The sequence below is a fragment of the Aedes aegypti genome, chromosome 3 (genome assembly GCF_002204515.2).
Source record: "Aedes aegypti strain LVP_AGWG chromosome 3, AaegL5.0 Primary Assembly, whole genome shotgun sequence".
Taxonomy (NCBI): Eukaryota; Metazoa; Arthropoda; class Insecta; order Diptera; family Culicidae; genus Aedes; species Aedes aegypti.
Genome location: NC_035109.1, coordinates 221,095,040 through 221,101,431, shown reverse-complemented (window position 1 = coordinate 221,101,431; position 6,392 = coordinate 221,095,040).

The following is a 6,392-nucleotide window of genomic DNA, read 5'->3' as shown; positions in this document are numbered from 1 at the left end:
TCTCCCATCAATTCATTAAGAAACATTTATCGATTCCTACAAAATAAATCGAATCAAAAACTCGAATTAAGAAAATCAATTCATTCGATTCTAGATGCTCCAAACATCGATTCAAAATATCGATTAATCGTAATGACAACTTAAATATTCGAAATATCAATTTAAACTCAGCCAAAGCTAGTACGGATGTTGATATTGGGTGCCCCTCATATAAACCAAAAAGCAATTAAACAGTTTGAAATGCATACTTACCGATTTTCTCGCATTAAAACATATTTACACAATTATGAAGAAACAATCCACAATCGCCTTCGTGTACTGCCGTTCTACGCATATTTGGCTCGCAGCTCATAAGGTTTACATAGAAAATGGGACAAGTAGGTGTAGATGAGCAGTGTAAGCAGGTTGTAATTTATTAATGGTCCCTTTTATACATGGGTTCGATCACCACAAATGAACAAATTCAACAAAATGTTATCATAGAAAAATGTATGAACAAATTTTGTTACATGATCTTTATTATGATCATCTTAAGATTTCAGTAATTCCGCTGTTTTATTTTGTATGATGCTGATAAATAACCTTCGCCAATCGTATCATCAATCAAGCGGTTCTGGTGATGGCAAATCACATGACACGATAACTATTACTAATATTCTAAAATATTTCAACAAATGTATATTTTTTCATTCTCCACAAATTATCAACTATTTATTGTAAAATGCATAAATGTTATAATTGTGAATAAAACTAAAATATAGGGATTTCTTATGAACAAACAAAAACTATAACATTTTTTATTGGTTTAGTGGGAAAAATTTCATTATCGGTATGTTACTAGTACTACCGATGAATCTATGACAAAAGGTCGAAAGACAAAAGGTCGAAAGGACAAAAGGTCGAAAGGACGAAAGGTCGAAGAACAAAAAAGAAGGGACAAAAGGTCGAAAATCTTTTTTCAAAGAAGGAAAAATTTCTCACCAAGCGAATCATTTTCGACCTTTTGTCCTTTCGACTTTTTGTCTTTCGACCTTTTGTCCTTTCGACGTTTTGTCTTTCGACCTTTTGTCCATGAACCCTACCGATTCTGATCGATGTAGTACCGTTGAATCGGTATTCAGCAAAAGTAGTCGGAGCCGGAATCCCTAATTGACCACCTACTTCATAAATGAAACTAACGTTAGAAAAGTGAACGATGAAAAGAGTGTATGATATTTAGTCTGTTTGTCTGTAGTAAACCTGTCTAAACAGATTATTCCGATCTGTTGTTGATTGATGTCATTGTTGATTTGATTACATAAAATTCGATATAGTGATGCCAGATATTCAAGTTAAGCCAATTTAGGGTGTAGTGAATAAGTGTAAACTATATCTGCATGTAAGTAAACATTTTTTCAGACTTTCTTTTGACCGTCAGGCTAAAGCAGGCTAAAAGCGGCTTTCTCTGCATTTCATAGTATTAGTTTCAAACCATTGGATGAACATGTTTCAGACTGCGGAAATGTGCGCGTCCAAATGATTTTTAGTGCCAAAAAGGTGCAAAATTTTATATAAAACCTTCAATAACTCGAAAAGTATGAGAGATAAAAATATGCTCTTTTGGAGAAAGTTACGCGTTTTTGCAAGTAACAAATAACACTAGAACAATTGAAAATTGTACAAAATCATCCAACCAAGTTATGATGAAAAAAGTGATTTTTAGGGGTGTTCCACAAAAAACTCCACAAATGTACATGAAAATCAAAAAATATGCATACGGTGTCTTCAGCAAAGTTGTTTCTTCTAATATTACCTACAACTTTCCCGAATAAAGTTTATTTTTAAATTCATAAATACGAAAAATAAAATTTCGTTCTCACTTATAGGTGGATTAATCACCAAACTGACACTTCCATAAAATAGCGATTATTTTATGGAAAAACTTTCCCGAAGACACTATAGTACTAAAATCATGTTTTCAAGGTCAAAACAATTTCGATCACGTTTTTTCAGCGACGGCTACAGTGTGCTACGGTCCAATTGAGAAATTTTATATTCAATATTAATGTTTCTTAATTGTGATAATCGTTTTTTTTTTAATTTCTTTCTGCAAATCCTGCCAAATAATTTTCATAGCAGAATCGCGAGTGCGTTGAAATTGCCTTCTCCTCACGTTTCTAAGACGGATCAAGAGTTTAAGATCATCGTCTATAATCAGGGAAGTGAAGCTTCCGAGGATTGAGAATCGCTTCATGGGATACTTGCAATGTAATGAGTAATTGCATGAGTAATAAGTTGGCTTCAAAGGTGATTGTGCGATATTTGCCAGAAAACCATTCGCTAGAATGTACCATTTACCAGAAAACAATTTGCCAGAAAGTACCATTCCCCAGAATTATTTCTCTTGTCGAATATGATCAATCAATGCATGGTGAAATATCTCGAAATCCAAAGATGGCCGTCACTATATTCGACTTGTGCCACTTTTCACATCCTCAAGAGCACTAAATTGAACTAATAGTACGGTAACAATCTCGTTCTTCTCATTTTAAGCTTTCTGCTAGTGCACAGAGTGGAGACAATATAACAATGTTACTCTATATCTCATGAGAGATTTTTGCCAATGATGTGTTGATACAATATTGTAAGCAGTTTTACCTAGTTTTACTTTGAGAATATTGCATTTACTTTCACCGCAAGCTGTTCTTCATCAGAATATTGTGTTGTACAAAATTTATCTTATAAGGGGCTGTCCATTAATTACGTAAGGGTTTATGGGGGTGGGGGGGTCTGAGATTTCTTACGCGCCACACAATTTATTTTTGATTTTCATACAAAAAATCTTACCATGGGGGGAGGAGGGGTTGAAAAACCCCGAAATTTGTCTTACGTAATTAATGGACCGCCCCTAACTACCAGATAATTTTTGCTTTTCAATGGGCAGTTTATTGGGGTTGTGCTACTTTCTCCCGAATATTGATATCCCGAATGTCTTTTCCCCGAACACCAGTTCCACAAATACCAGTTCCCTGAATACCTCGTTTTCTCAAGTGGCAGATTTGCTCCAAAATGTTTTGGCACTCATAATTATCATAACTTATTGTATATTTCAGGGTGATGAACGGTTCATACGATATGTACCCTTCTTTTTCGATCAGCGATTCTATAAAGTTTCTCTGACTCAGTATTTTTTCTTGTTTTCTTTATCGTTCCTTCTACTTCACCGTTCTGTCTCTGAAAATTGTTTCTTATCCATTTTGAACAGCATCTATTTTGGGGCCGTCCATAAACCACGTGGTCAATCAAGGGGGTGGTTCTATCCTAATACAACGATCCATACAAATTATGGGTTATTCGGGAGAATGGATTATGGGGAAAAGTGTCATTCGGGTAACTGGCGTTCGGGGAAATGATATTCGAGGGAACAACATTCGGGTAAAAATAGACCAAAGGGTTTTTAGTGATGACGGTCTCCTAAATTTCAGTACATGATAAAGTATTCAAAAAAGAGTTATTGCCTATCGCTACTTGATATGGTTTGAAGCAAAGAAGAATTCTACATTCTTCATGTATAGGATGTTTTTATTAATTTTACAATCGTCATATTTGTCTGAAAGCTCCTGAAAGTTGTTAAGGTAAATGTAACGTTGGTTTGCGTGTGGAGGCATTAATTACTTCATCGAACAGACGGCATAAATAGTAGAACCTCTACAGAAATCTTGTATATATTCATTGAGCTAGCCCTTAAGAGAAGCAACAAAACTTTAAAGAACAGCTTATGATGAAAAGAAGGGAGAACCACTTGTAAAATATTCCATACCATAAATACCTGTAAAACTTAATAATATTAAAAAAAAAAAATAATTGAAACTGAAAAAATCAGAAAGAATATTGTATGACCTTTTTTAATTTTTTTATGACATTTACTAATTCTAAAATAACATAATCTCATGCTATAACATATGAATAACAATTATGTTTGAAAATGTCATGTTGCAAAGTATATTGAAATCTCGTAAATATTCAATGAATTAGTCCATACGAAGCAACACAACTTTGAAGAACAGCTTATGCTGAAAAGGAAAGCGAATCTCTTGTGAAGTCTTCCAAACCATTATACCATAAATTGACGCTTATATTGAGCTGTTCGGTAATCCAATCCGCATGGTTATTAAATTAATTAACTCATTACGTGTGGTAAAGATGGACAAATTATGGGTGAAATTATGAAAAAAATTCACGTGCTCGGCTGGGATTCGAACCCAGGCTTCTTGTATGCTAGACGAGCGCTTTACCAACTAAGCTACCGAGTCACTTGGTGACTCAACACTGAGTTAATAACAAGTTTAGAATTCAAATCCCTTCAGATCACGCGGACCCCGTTCATAACCCATATCCATCCATCTCATGTCACTACACACGCTGAAAGAGAGGAAAATTATGCCGACACTTGAGGTGACGAACCATTCAAAGTTTGTTGAAAAAATACCTAAATGTAACATTCCTAACACTCTTATTCTTATACCGACACTTACAGTGGCGAACCATCCAAAGTTTGTTGAATAAAGTGAACCTTTCGCAAGTCTACACTTGTAGTGTCGAACTATTCAAAGTTTTTTTAATTACAAAAATAAAGGTAAAAAGGAAGGGGTGCTTTGAAAAAAAAAATGTTAAACATAAATAATTCATGAATCAGAGTTTATGTCGATACTCACAGTGACGAACCATTCATAGTTTGTTGGAAAATCATATCTACGTCCCATGGTTGTAGCGATTTAATGTGCAGTCATACATATTTTATAGATTAGAAATAGTAGCATGAAACAAGCTCACCAAATGATCCGTCATCCTTGACTGAGCAGCAAAAACCCACTTTCAGCTTCACTCGTTTGCTCGGCTATATAAAAGCACTCAGAGAAAATAAGCGTGCGACCCGAGAAGAAAACAGCTGACGACTTCTCGGGCTTTCTTGACGCACTGCCCAGGAGCAAGCGTCAAGGTCAAAGGATCAAAAAGAACTAATCGAACGCGGCACTTTTTCAGTTTACTCGTCCAACGCGCGACATGTTTGATCCTGCCCTCATCGCCCGCCCCCACAGGAGTTAGTGTCAAGGTCGAAAGATCAAACACTACTCTCCCCGACATAGTTTCCCCGACATAGTCACTTATGACGTAAAAAGTTATAGTGACAACTTCTTTCGGAAGGGATGTAAAGCCGTTAGTCCCTAGATGAAAAAACCCAGTGCTTAAAAACTCGTTAGTCAAGAATCTTGATTCAAGATAGAAAAAAAATATCAATCATTTGATTCAATTGTTCAGTTAGAAAATACAATCATAGGAAGACATATTACTAGAAGAAGGTACATTATCTGATGATTTTCATTAGGATTTTCGGTAGATGAAGAGCGGAACGAGTTTTCTGTGGCGGCAGGGTTTTTTTTTCATGTGATTTGAAACAATTTGAACGGTTACTCGTAGTATGCAAAAGGGGGTAAGTTAAAATAACGTTTTACGATATCTGAATAGGATTTACCTTGGTTAGATCCATTCGAAATTCAATGATTCTAACTGCTCTTTGTTCCCAGATCATCTTCCGTCGTCTGTCACCTGTAGTAAACAAGTTCGTGGGAAGTTATCTAGCCGGCTTCGTTGACGGCCGACAATGGACCAGATATTTACTGTACGGCAAATCCTCCAAAAATGTTGTGAATACCAGGTCATAACGCATCACCTCTTCATCGATTTCAAGGCGGTATACGATAATGTCGACCGCGTAGAGCTATGGAAAATCATGGACGAAAACAGATATTCCGGGAAGTCAATTCTGTTCGATTCATACTCCGTTATCAAAGTTACCCCAAAACAGAAAACCGACTTTCGATTATATGAAAAATTATATATCCATTCAGAATAAATCTTTTGGCAATCTATTAACTGCAATCGATAGCTAGGATGCCAGTACTTGTTTTAAAAATATAAATTATAATTCTTTGAAACAACATGCACAAATATTCAAGTTTTCTTCGAAAAAACTATCAAAGTTACCCCGTTTTACGGTAATAATTTGTTTTCCTCTTTCAATGCTGGTTTTGGCTTCTGAGGTTTTTTCAAGATTTTAGATAATTTCCAAAAGGGCTTAGAGCCAGGGTTCAATTGAGAAATTTTATTTTCAAAATTTTTGTTTCTTAATTGTGCAAAACGTTTTTTGATTTCTTTCTGCAAATCCTGCCATATAATTTTCATTGCAGGATCGCGAGTGCGTTGAAATTGCCTTCTCCTCACGTTTTTAAGACGGATCAAGAATTCAAGATCATCGTCTATATAAATATAAATTCCAGTCGGCTCGTAAATAATTGAAAGTGGAGCTGATAGGATTGAGAATCGCTTCATGGGATATTTGAAATGTAACAGGG